At 38.5% G+C, this 13,413-nt stretch overlaps 1 non-coding gene across 1 annotated transcript; it reads right to left on the reverse strand.

The window, feature by feature from the left end:
* Window positions 1-12,989: 12,989 nt before the first annotated feature.
* On the reverse strand, window positions 12,990-13,096 carry LOC118489363. The gene has a single exon (XR_004887382.1). It is a non-coding gene; the product is annotated as a small nucleolar RNA R71 (small nucleolar RNA).
* Between the last annotated feature and the right edge of the window lie 317 nt (window positions 13,097-13,413).

Below are 13,413 nucleotides of genomic sequence, written 5' to 3' on the forward strand. Positions count from 1 at the left end.
ATTATTTGACTCTGGTGCAAACCAAAGTTTTATAAATACTTCGTTCTGCCAAGCCCTTAATTTACCTTTAACCAACCTTAGGCAGATTTTTACAGTCGAAACGGCAGATGGGAATTCTGTTAAAATAAATAAGGTTTTGCGAGAAGAAAGCATAGAACTCTTAGGCCATAAATTTTCTGCAAACCTATTACCTATGAATCTAGCCGGATTCGATGTTGTATTAGGAATGGATTGGTTAATAGCCAACCATGCTCGAATTCTCTGTGATAAAAATTCCATAGAAATCCATACACCCACAGGAGAATTAGTAATGATTACCGGAGATAAGCCACAAAAGCCACTGAAATTTATTTCAGTAATGAAGTTGGCTAGTTATTCAAGAAAATAAGGAATAGTATATATGGTTTCGGTAGTTGTTAATACCAAAAGTAAGAAACTGGAGGATATTCCGATAGTATCAGAATACTCAGATGTCTTTCCAGAAGACCTACCAGGATTACCACCCGATAGGGAGGTAGAATTTAGAATTCATCTAATTCCAGGAACTGTACCGATAGCCAAGGCACCCTATCGGTTAGCACCTACTGAAATGTTAGAATTAAAGAAACAATTAGATGAATTACTAAGTAAAGGGTTTATATGACCAAGTTCCTCTCCATGGGGAGCTCCAGTATTGTTTGTAAAGAAGAAAGACGGATCGATGAGAATGTGTATCGACTATAGGGAATTAAACAAAGTTACAATTAAGAATCGATACCCATTACCTAGGATTGATGATCTTTTTGATCAATTGCAAGGAGCTAGATATTTTTCTAAAATAGATTTGCGCTCTGGATATCATCAATTGAAGGTACAGGAGGAAGACATACCTAAAAACTGCTTTCAGAACTAGGTATGGACATTACGAGTTTACAGTCATGCCCTTCGGATTGACAAATGCTCCAGCAGCATTTATGGACATGATGAATAGAATCTGTAAACCGTATTTGGACAAATTTGTAATCGTTTTTATCGACGATATGCTTATTTACTCCAAAAGTCAGGAGGAACATTGCGAGCACTTGCATGCACTCTTAACATTGTTAAAGAAAGAAAAGCTTTACGCCAAATTCTCAAAATGTGAATTCTGGCTCCAAGAAGTGCAATTTTTAGGACACATGGTGAATCATGAAGGTATTCACGTAGATCCCTCCAAGATTGAAGCTATCACCAAATGGAAGGCCCCGCAATCGGCTACTGAAGTTAGAAGTTTTCTAGGATTAGCTGTATATTATAGACGCTTTATTAAAGATTTTTCTAAGATAGCCATTCCATTAACTAAACTAACCTGTAAAGCCGTAAAATTTGAATGGGGACCTAGACAGGAAGAGGCTTTTAGAATTTTAAAGCAAAAATTAACTAATGCCCCAATCTTAGCATTACCAGAAGGAACCGAAGATTTTGAGGTCTACTGCGATGCTTCTATGCTAGGATTAGGATGTGTGTTAATGCAATGCAAAAAGGTAATTGCGTATGCCTCAAGGCAATTGAAAAAGCACGAAGAAAACTGTACAACTCATGACTTAGAATTAGGAGCGGTAATTTTTGCCCTTAAGATTTGGAGACATTATCTGTATGGAAGTAAGTTTACTGTCTATACGGATCATAAAAGTTTAAAGTACATATTTGGGCAGAAAGAATTAAACATGAGACAAAGAAGATGGATGGAAATCCTAAGCGATTACGACTGTGATATTCAATATCACGAGGGAAAGACAAATGTAGTTGCAGATGCCTTAAGTCGTAAGTATTATGAGAAACAAAAGCGAGTTCGTGCTCTTAGATTAAATCTCCAGATAGATTTAATGGAACAATTAAAGAATGTTCAAACCACATCAATTAAGGATGATGCTGAAGGAATGAAAGGAAGAATCAAAGAATTAGACCAAGGAGCTGATGGAATTTGGAGATTCCACAAGAAAATGATTTGGGTACCTAAGCAAGGAAATTTAAGAAATAAGATTTTAGAAGAAGCCCATAAATCTAGGTATACTATGCATCCTGGAAATAATAAGATGTACCAAGATTTAAGAAATAACTTCTGGTGGATAGGTATGAAAAAGGACATAGCTAGTTATTTATCTAAGTGTCTTACTTGTTCACAAGTTAAGGCAGAACACCAGAAACCTTCAGGGTTACTTCAACAATTAGAGATGCCTGTCTGGAAATGGGAACTAATAACCATGGATTTTGTTACTAAGTTTCCCAAAACCAGAAAAGGTAATGATGCGATTTGGGTAATTGTGGACCGATTAACCAAGTCAGCTCATTTTCTACCCATGAAAGAAACTTTCACCATGGAAAGATTAGCAAAATTATATGTTGATGAAGTAGTCTCCCTACATGGAGTCCCACTCTCTATTGTATCAGATAGGGATAGTCGCTTCACCTCACACTTCTGGACAAGTTTCCAAGAAGCCATGGGTACTCGATTAAATTTAAGTACAACTTATCATCCTCAAACAGACGGGCAAAGTGAAAGAACCATTCAAACCTTGGAAGACATGCTTAGAGCATGTGTAATAGATTTTGGTGGAAATTGGGATGATCATTTACCCTTAATTGAATTCTCCTATAACAATAGTTATCATGCAAGCATTGAAGCTGCCCCGTTCGAAGCACTATATGGACGCAAGTGTAGAACTCCAGTTTGTTGGGCAGAAGTAGGAGAAAGTCAATTATCAGGACCTGAGATTGTGCAAGAGACCACCGACAAGATAACGCAAATCAAAGAAAGACTAAAGACAGCTCGAGATCGCCAGAAGAGTTATGCAGACAATCGTCGCAAGCCGCTAGAGTTTCAAGTCGGAGACAAGGTACTCTTGAAAGTTTCTCCTTGGAAAGGAGTAGTACGATTTGGGAAGAAAGGAAAGCTGAGCCCAAGATACATAGGACCATTTCAAATAATTCAACAAATAGGACCAGTTGCTTACCGTTTACAACTACCAGAAGAGTTAGCTGGAGTAAATGATGTGTTTCATGTATCTAACCTCAAGAAATTTCTATCTGACGAATCTCTAGTCGTACCTCTTCAAGATGTAGAGGTAAATGAAAAACTAAAATTCGTGGAGAAACCACTACAGATAGAGGACAGAAAGATCAAGTTTCTTAAGCATAAACGACTGGTGTTGGTTAAAGTCAAATGGAATTCAAAGAGAGGACCTGAATATACTTGGGAGTTGGAATCAGAGATGAAGCGAAAACTTCCATACTTATTTCAATAAATCTCGAGGACGAGATTTTAATTAAGGTGGGGAGGATGTAAGGACCTTCAAAAATGTCCCTAATCTATTCATACGTGAAAACCCGGACCCCTAAAACCCTAAGCAGTATGAAAAACCAAGAAATTTGGGTTTTAGGCGGGCCGCGTAAGGGATAGCCTAACCTTACGCGGGCTGCTACAACTTATCAATCAACCGGATAAGTTTTAGGAGTCCAGGCGGGCCGCGTAAAAATTAAACTTGTCTTTACGTGGGCCGCGTCAACTTGAAATCTATCCGGATACATATTTGGGCCACGTACAACCCACCTGTCAAGTCTAGCCCATGACCAATCAACCCTATGCCTAGGCTAGGCGGCCTCGCGGGCCGCGTAAGGTTTCACTTATGTTTTACGCGGGCCGCGAGAACACCAATTTCAGGCTATAAATAGCCTGTGCATGGGACTTTCATTCCGTGCTCATAATTTCGATCAAAAATGAAGTTCTACTGTAAAAAATTATAATTTTCATATAGTGAGGTGCTGCCATAATACCGGGTAATAACTCGATCGCTGCTACGATTAAATATCCCATCGATTGAAACTATCCAATGGATGTTAAAGTGCTGCCCGCATTAGGGTTATACTTTGTCATTCGTCGTGATTCCGACAGGATGTTTGAGTGTCGCCCAAATCCGGGCTATACTCTGTCATTCGTTGCAAATCCGCTGGATATTTAAGTATCACACTTTGTCATTCGTTGTGAGGGTTGTATCTCGTGAGTTATCGTAAATGTTGTATTAGTTACTAACCTGGCTCGTGTGCATTGTTGTTTAAACTAGGTTATTCGGCTTATTAGTAGGCTAAACCCTGCCCGTCTAAACTTGCAATGTGAGTCATTCTCTTTTTATCAACTGTTTTACAATACCTCAAATTATTTTCAAAGTGTTATAATTACAGGGATTAAGTCGTGGTTATCTTGAATCACTGGCTAGTGGGGTATTGTGCACATTACTTAGTTTCTCACGGTTAGGTTAATAAGCCCTAACACAGGTTAGGCAAATAAGTCCTAACAGTGATAATCGTCACTACTTGGGGAAAGACCCAATAGTGGCATGACCATCGTCACCAAGAGGTGACACCGATGCCAGATAAAAATAAGATACTGCCATTGTAATCGCTCTTATGTTGTAATTTATCACTATGTGTCATTTTATTTAAAATGAATGATTCACTCAGTATTTCCCCGCTGACAAAATATTTTTACAACATGTTTCAGGTGGCCTACTTTGAATCAAGTACAAGTGCTATGGAGCACTCCCAAGCTTAAAGTAGTGACTCGAATAAACATGTTTTGTAAAATAAAGGAATTATGAAATTCCTCCACTGAAAATTACGGGGTTTATCCCGAATTATAAAATAAATAATACGCGGGCATTTTCAAGTTTAAACGACCCTATTAAGACTTCCGTTGTGAACATGAATACCACGGGTTTCTGTCCCGCGACTCCAGGACCGGGTCAAACCGGGCGCAGGGGCCGTGACAACTAGTTTCTTATGTTGAAGGTGATTCTTCCTTATCGTTTGTCCATGTTGTCTTGGCATATTTTACTGTCTATATAAACTAAAAGATTTTCACCATTCATATCTCCACGGTCTATATGGAGGTATGTTGGCTACCTGGTCGGGGGTTAAGGGAACGGTTTGGTAAGAGTCTTGCCATTGTTCAGTGTATAGATCCTGCAAAGGACCTGGGTCAAATTTAGTAGGACCTCCTTTAATACCCAAAGGTATTGGATGGCGGGGGTCCAAACTCTTTGACCCCCTCATAAGTTAAACTACTATTAAAACTTTAACCCGGCTACTTAGGAGTGTATCCCTGCTGACTCAGACTACTTAGCCGAGGGTAACGTCGCCTTCAAAAGAGGGGCCTACCACATTATGCATTAATAACTTATTTAATTATCTTTGAATAATCCGACCCTTTAGGATTGTATCCTTGCTGACTCAAACTACTGGGTTGAGGGTAACGTCGCCTTCAAAAGAGGGCCTACTACAATAACTAAGATAATGTCTTGGTCTTCGAGCCGCCATAGACTAGGCCTATAAATTGAGGTGAACGGCTCATTTTTTCAAATCGTTCAAAATTGAATTCTCTCTCAATTTCTCTAGTAGTAGAAATTATACCCGGGCCTCGTTGTAAGTATTATAACCCTGCTATTACCCTACACGATCGATTTAGGGGTCCGTAACGCATGTTAAGGCTCTTCCTGACTCAGTCGTTGGAGTTCTGTCTCGTGTTACATCCGATTGATCTAGGACTCCATAATGCATGTCAAGGCTCTGCCTGACTCAATCATTGGAGTTCTGTCTCGAGTGGTATGGTTAATGTGATTTGGGTTATTTTACTAACACGTGTGCATTGTTTAATTTTTATAGATAATAACCAGGAGATTCCCAGGAAGCTTTATTTTTATCTAAGTAAACAATGTGAGTACATTCTCTTTTTCTCACTTTACGTGAGTACATCTTATTTTTTGTCACCTTTTTGTAAACTGTTTTTACAAAACCTCAAATGTTTGAAAATATAATTAACAGTGACTGAGTCTATGTATTCTACAATTACTTCCGGTATGTTGGGGTTTTGTATACAAAATGTGAAAGACGTTACCATTGGATAACGAGTTAGCCAATGAGTAATATGACCCACAAGTCAGGTGTTGATAGTACTGAATGAGTAATTGTGTAGATATAAACATTGTAATCGTTCTCAATATTGTGAAATTATAAAAGTTGTTTTGATTAAACTGGGATGCACTCGCCAGTATTTCATGCTGATAAAATCTTTTTAAAACACGTTTTAGTTAACAAAATGTGAGAGCCAATAGAAGCCAGCTGGAGAGCAATTAAGGCTTGGAAAAGTGGCTATAAAAGTTACCTAAACAAAAAGGAGTTTTTATTTTCAATAATTAGGGTTTATCCCTACAAATGTACTGTCAAATGAACTTGGGTTTTATCCCAATGATTTGTTATAAAAAGTTTGGTTTTTAACTCTGATAAAAAATATTTCCTAACTACGGTCTTGATGTTTCATTTCCGCTGCCAAATTAATAAACACCGATACCATTGATCTGGATCTCGCGGCACCCGCTCCCGGGGTAGGGGTTGCGGGTTGCGACAAACACCAAAATCATTCTCACCGTTTTCACACTTTTAGGCGTTTTCTCCAGATCCTGCTATATATATATATATATATATATTTTAGGATGAAAATATATATATTTAGAAAACATTACAAGTGTCTATATACATCTATGTGTTATGTGTATTTATTAGAGATGTAGGAATACCTAAACTAATTAAATACAAACACCAAAAATATATTTACAAGAAATACACAAGGAATTATGATAAGGTAAATAAATAGATATGCATATATGTACCTATAAAAACACCTGGACAAAGTTACAATAAGTGTATATATTTAGGGTTGTAAACGAACCGAACAAACACGAACAAGGCCTTGTTCGTGTTCGTTCGTTAAGAATATTATGTGTTCACGAATGGTTCATGAACACTTACCGAACGAGATTTTTTGTTCGTGTTCGTTAAGGAAATGAACGTGTTCATGAACGGTTCACGAACACAAACGAACACAGATAAAATTGATGAAGTTCAGTTGTATTTTTCAATGTGAATAATAAGAACGAAAGGTGGAGGTAGGGTTTCCTATTTTATTTGTTTGGGTAATGAGATGAATAAGAATTAAGGAATATAATAGGTTTAGATAAAATAAATAAATACTAAAAAATATTTAATGAACAACATAAACAAACGAACATGAACGAATGTTCACGAACACAATTAAACGAACGAGACAGTTGTTCTTGTTCATTCATTTAACAAATCGAACTAAATTTCTTGTTCATGTTCATTCATTAACTAAACGAACGAACATAAACGAACTTCTAGCCGAACGGTTCACGAACTGTTCGCTGAACGTTCGGTTCGTTTACAGCCCTATATATATTTATATATGAGTTAAATGCTTGGTTGGTCCATGTGGTTTGCAAAAATTGTAGACTTGGTCCTAGTGGTTTATTAATTACACACGTGATACCAATACTTGTAAAAAAAGAACTCTCTTGGTCCCTAGCCCTAACATCACTTAAATATCTCTGTTAAACACCCCATGTGCTTGGCACATGGGGGTAATTTGGTCCTTTCAGTCCAGCCCATTATGAAAAGAGTTAAATACCTGGTTGGTCCCACCCCACCCCTTCTTCCCCAAACCACCATCACCATCTCATCTCTTCCATTTTTCGTTTACCTGAACACAACTTTTTTGTTTATTACGTATCATTTAATTTTATTTTTATGCAGTTGAGATTTAGCTATGGAGAACTGAATCGAATCGAGATAATGACGGCTGTGCTAGAATAGATTCAGTAGAACTATATGTTATTGTTTAAATTATTTGTATGAGATTGGTTTCAATTACTTTATTGAGTTTATCACATGAGCACAACAGTTGTGTTCAGGTAAACGGACAATGGAGGAGATGAGATGGTGGTGGTGGTTTGGGGAAGAAGAAGGGGGTGGGGTGGGACCAACCAGGTATTTAACTCTTTTTATAATGGGTTGAGTTGAAAGGACCAAATTACCCTCATGTGCCAAGCACATGGGGTGTTTTGACATAGATATTTAACTGATGTTAGGGCTGGGGACCAAGCGAGTTCATTATTGACAAGTTTTGGTACCACGCATGTAATAAGTAAACCACTAGGACCAAGTCTGCAATTTTTGCAAACCACAGGGACCAACCAAGCATTTAACTCTTTATATATATACCTTGGCACTTATATCAGATTATCTGACGAATGGACAAATATCTATATATATGAGTTGAAGACTATACATACTAAAACGACTTGGTAAAAATATACAAGATCGGATAAGTAACAAGATATATATTATACCAACATATATACTTATCGACAAGTCACTAATATATATATATAGATATATATTACGAATAGACCTTAAAAATATATTATTTTAAGAAGTGAAGAAACATATATTTCACTAAATAAATCCAAAAAGACATATGAAAGACTAAGTGTAGAAAGACAAGTATGCAAGTGTACTTATACGTATAAATACGTACATTATAACACACTTAGTGAAATATAAGACTTCAAGTATTTTACATGTATATAAACATATACGTACAAATACGCCACAAATACTTAATTCAAAAGTATACAAGTAACAATACATACATTGGTATACGTATACGTATAAATACGCAAATACACAAGATGGGATGTACCCATACAAGAGAACATTATACATGTATACATCCACAAGGACAATGTTAAAAATATTTATTCTTAACAATATACCTAACTAAGGGATACATATATATTTGGGAACAAATATATACACGAAGGAACAAATATATATACAAAGGAACAAAATGTTCACAAAGCATGAATATATATGTTGGGATAGAATATATATGATTCGTGGCTACGAAACAATCGTGCAAGGCACGAAGACATACTAGGGGCTAGGCCCTGGAAATTGCATGACAATGTACAAAACAATCATGCGAGACACGAACACATACCAAGGGCTAGGCCCCGGAGAATACATGAACATGTACAAACACTCGTGCGAGGCACGAAGACATATGAAGGGATAGGCCTGTTCATACATGACAAAGGTATATATATATATATATATATATATTAAAAACAAATGGATAAACAAAACTACCAACGTGTTTAAAACAAACAATGGTTCCAAACAAACAAAACAAACATAAATCCTAACAAACATTCAATATGAGAGACTTGTACAAGGTCAACCATGGACCTAAGTGTCTAACGAGATTAGGACACTTGTAGGTTGTGATACATACACGGAACCCCGAGATTGCTAGCGGTTAGCACGGATCGCAATCAATGAGTTTATGTCCCCTCCTTTAAACGCTTTTTAGTTTTATAAAATTTTGGGGGAGATACATGTTACAAGTGGTATGATAAGCTAGGGAATGAAACAAACGTAGGTCATGTGTGGATAGGTTAGAAACTTAAGTAGCCATTAATCACACATACAAACTGAGGAACGAAAGGGGTAGATCTATTGGGTTTTGGCGAGCCCCACTCTTGGTTCGTGAGACTAATTGGAGTGCTTTTGTGTCCCATTAAAGGGTAATCTACACAAAAAATCGTTAAGGTTTGGTTGCTTCCTATGTCAGCACCTATATTAATGTCCTCGAAGAACACTAATGATCAACGATTTCATAGACGCTTTACATACCGGATTTCATTACAAAAATATTTCAGATTTTTTAAAGATTCATCTGATACAAGACAAAAGCACATGAATTCACCAACTTTTGTTGACATTTTTACTTAACATGTATTTTAGAAAATTAGTGGACATTGCATGGAAACAAGACAAGAACAAGAGTCAGGAATTCGATGCCATCCTGTTGAAGGGTTTGGTTCACATATTCCGCCTTCATGCGAAATATGGAATGCAAAGCCTTGATTTGTGTAAACTATGTTTTGTAAATAAGTATTTTGTCAAACTTAAAACTTTAGATTTTCTTTCATGAAAAAAAATATATGACTTGTAATTACATTCAAATCAACCGTATGGATGGACATCGTATTTATTTTACTCATATAGCATGTTTACTTATTCAAATGCAATGATTACTTATCAAGGTCATATCTTGCGCTTCCACCTATGAGCGGGTGTGACATTAAAGATTAGTGCATAATTTATATAGAAATAAAGAGAAAAGAGAAAAGAAAAAAGAAATGGACTTCCCACGAGGTGACCACCTCTTACGTTTGAGTGCAAGAGGAGAGTTAGAGAGGGGAATTGACATGACATGAGGTGATTGGCTGAGTAGAGAGTTTATCTCTCCCTATGAGATGACCACCTCTTACACCCTTTATAACAACCCCATAAAACGCTCCTAATATACCCCGTATACTCATAAACGAACTCGTATTACCTTAATATTATTAAAAATCAAACAAAACAAGAAAATAAGGGTGCTCGCGGCCACGACAGGGAACCCCTGTGGTTTGCGGGCCACGACCGAGTGTAAGCTGGCGAAGCCTCAGGCCGCTGATGTGTGTAAAATGCAACATATAAATTACATCAATTGAGGCATAAAACTAACTCTTTTTTAGTACTAATGTTGGAAAAAGTGTGCTTTTGTCTTCCTTTTGTATTTTCAGGACTAAATGAGCGTAAATGAACAAAAGGAACAAATATGTAGCAAAATCCAACATAAATACAAGAAAAGGAATAAATGTGGCATGCCCGACCCCTCGACAACATCTTCCCAAGCAAAAACAAAGAAACAGAAGGCTGACCACGGCCCGGTGCCCAGCGTACACGGGGGCGTGTCCAGAAGCCTGCAGAAAAGACAAAGCCATAGAAGCTTCTATTCCCAGCACGGGGGCGTGCCCAGCTCCACACGGGCCGTGGTCAACGCTAAGATTCACAAAATCTTGCAAATCTTGATAGTACAGATACGCTTCTGCACACGGGGCCATGCCCAGCGAACACGGGGGCGTGTGGAGCTAATGCAGACAAATTGCAATTAATGAAGAAAGAGAAAGATGGTGGACACGGGGCCGTGCCCAATGGACACAGGGTCGTATCCGGGCGTCTGTGCAGGCTATAAATAGGGGTGCTTGGTTCACTTCAAAGACATCCCTTGGCAAACCACCTCTCTCTCACTTCACCCACCCTCCACCACCACTACAACCCACATCCACCACCATCATCCATCATCCATCCTAGAGTGTGTGTAGTAGTCTCGGGATCCAAGATTGATAGTAAGAGTTCTTGACAATCAAAGGCCATGTTTGCCTAAGTCTCTTACATTACTTGGTGAAGACAAGCATTTAGTGTAAAACTTTTGATTTTTAATCTTTTTGCACTTTTTATTTGGTTTTGTATTAATGACTTTAATAACTAGTTTCTTATGTTGAAGGTGAAACTTCCTTATCATTTGTTTGTGGTGTCTAGGCGTTATTTTACTGTCTATATAAAAAACGATTTACACCATTCATATCTCTACGGTCTACATAGAGATATGTTGGTTACCTGGTCGGGGGTTAAGGGAATGGTTTGGTAAGGTTCTTGCCTTGTTTAGTGTATAGATCCTGCAAGGACCTTTGTCAAGCTTACTAGGACCTCCTTAAATACCCACTGGTTTGGATGGCGGGGGTGCGAATGGCTTGATCCCCTCATATGTAAACTACTATTAATACATTAACCCGGCTACTTGGGATTGTATCCCTGCTGACTCAAACCACTTAGCCGAGGGTAACGTCACCTTCAAAAGAGGGGCCTACCACATTACGCATTAATAACTTAATTAATTATCTTTCAATATTCCGACCCTTTGAGATTGTATCCTTACTGACTCAAACCATTGGTTTGAGGGTAACGTCACCTTCAAAAGAGGGGCCTACTACTATAACTAAGATAATCTCTTAAAAAGTGTAAAAGTGCGGAAATCATCAAAGGTTACACTAATGTCGAGTCGGATCCAAGTGATTCATCTTGTCTATCTGTTTTTATTTTTATTTTCAGCATTTTAGTTTTTATTTTTATGTTTAAAACCTTTTTCTAAACTTTTGATTTGATTAGACGTTGAGGATAAACCGGTACTAAAAGCTCTTGTGTCCTTGGACGACCTCGGTATCTTACCAACGCTATACTACGCTCACGATGGGTGCACTTGCTCATATGTGTGTTTAGTGTTAGTAGAATCTCGTGTTTTATAAATTTAAAACTTGACTAAAGTGTTAAAAAGGGCTTAAAAATATCAACAAAAACATATCACACCTAACGCACATCAAGTTTTTGGCGTCGTTGCCGGGGACACAAGGATTTTAGGATTTTTAAAATTTTTCAGTTTCTGCAGACTGCAGCACGGGGTTGTGCCTGGTCGGACACGAGCCGCGCCCAGCATCGTTACTGGCAGTTTTTATTTTCTGAGTTACAGAGAGCTGAGCACGGGGCCGTGTTGGTGCAGCACGGGGCCGTGTTGAACTCCCCAGTAACAGGGATCCGGAAAAAAAAATCACTGTAACTCCGACCACGGGGCCGTGTCCAGCAGAGCACGGGGCCGTGGCGAAACTTCTGACCTACAATTTTTTTGTTTTTATCACAGGACTTGGAACCCAGGCGCCGCACCTGAACTTCCTACGCAGTGCATGAGCTCCAGTTCCATTAAAGACATAAACGAACCTCTAGACGAACCCGGACGCTTTCTAAGAAAAAGACTTAAAACTAAAAACCAAGAGAAAGTTTTGGGGGACCCACTTACAATGGCGGATCAACGTACCCTAATGGATTACCTACGGCCCACGGTAGGTAATCTCGGCGCCGCTATCAATGCACCGAATGTCGATGCCAACAACTTCGAACTTCGGCCGCATTTGATCCAAATGCTCCAAAACTCCGCAACTTTCCATGGGCTTGCGGACGAAGATCCCCATTTACATATTACCAACTTTTTGGAAATATGTGATACTCTTCGGATCAACGGAGCATCGAATGACGCCATCCGCCTCCGAATGTTCCCGTTTTCACTAAAAGACCGAGCTAAGTCTTGGCTTAACACCCTCCCAGTTGGTTCGGTAAACACTTGGGATGAACTAGCCCAAAAGTTTTTGTTTAAGTATTTCCCTCCTTCTAAAATGGCTAAATTAATTACTGAAATTAATACATACTCACAAGAGGACGGGGAATCCTTATATGAAACTTGGGAAAGGTTCAAGGAGCTACTAAGAAAGTGCCCTCATCATGGTCTTGCGGTATGGCAACAAGTATCTACTTTCTATAATGAGTTGTTGCCACACACAAGACAAACACTTGACTCTAGCTCCGGGGGACTTCTAGGTAATCGTCGCCCAAATGAAATTTATAATCAAATTGAGGAAATTGCTCAAGACAATTTTCAGTGGCACACTCCCTGAGGCACAAAATCTGTTGCCCCGAGCGCCTATAAGGTTGACGAAAGCACTTCTTTACAAGCTCAAATCGAGGCCCTCTCTTCGAAAATCAAAAAGTTAGAAATGGCAAATATGGCCTCGGTTATGGCTTGTGAGGGGTGTGGTGGACCACATG

Source organism: Helianthus annuus, chromosome 17 (genome assembly GCF_002127325.2).
Source record: "Helianthus annuus cultivar XRQ/B chromosome 17, HanXRQr2.0-SUNRISE, whole genome shotgun sequence".
NCBI classification, from domain to species: Eukaryota; Viridiplantae; Streptophyta; class Magnoliopsida; order Asterales; family Asteraceae; genus Helianthus; species Helianthus annuus.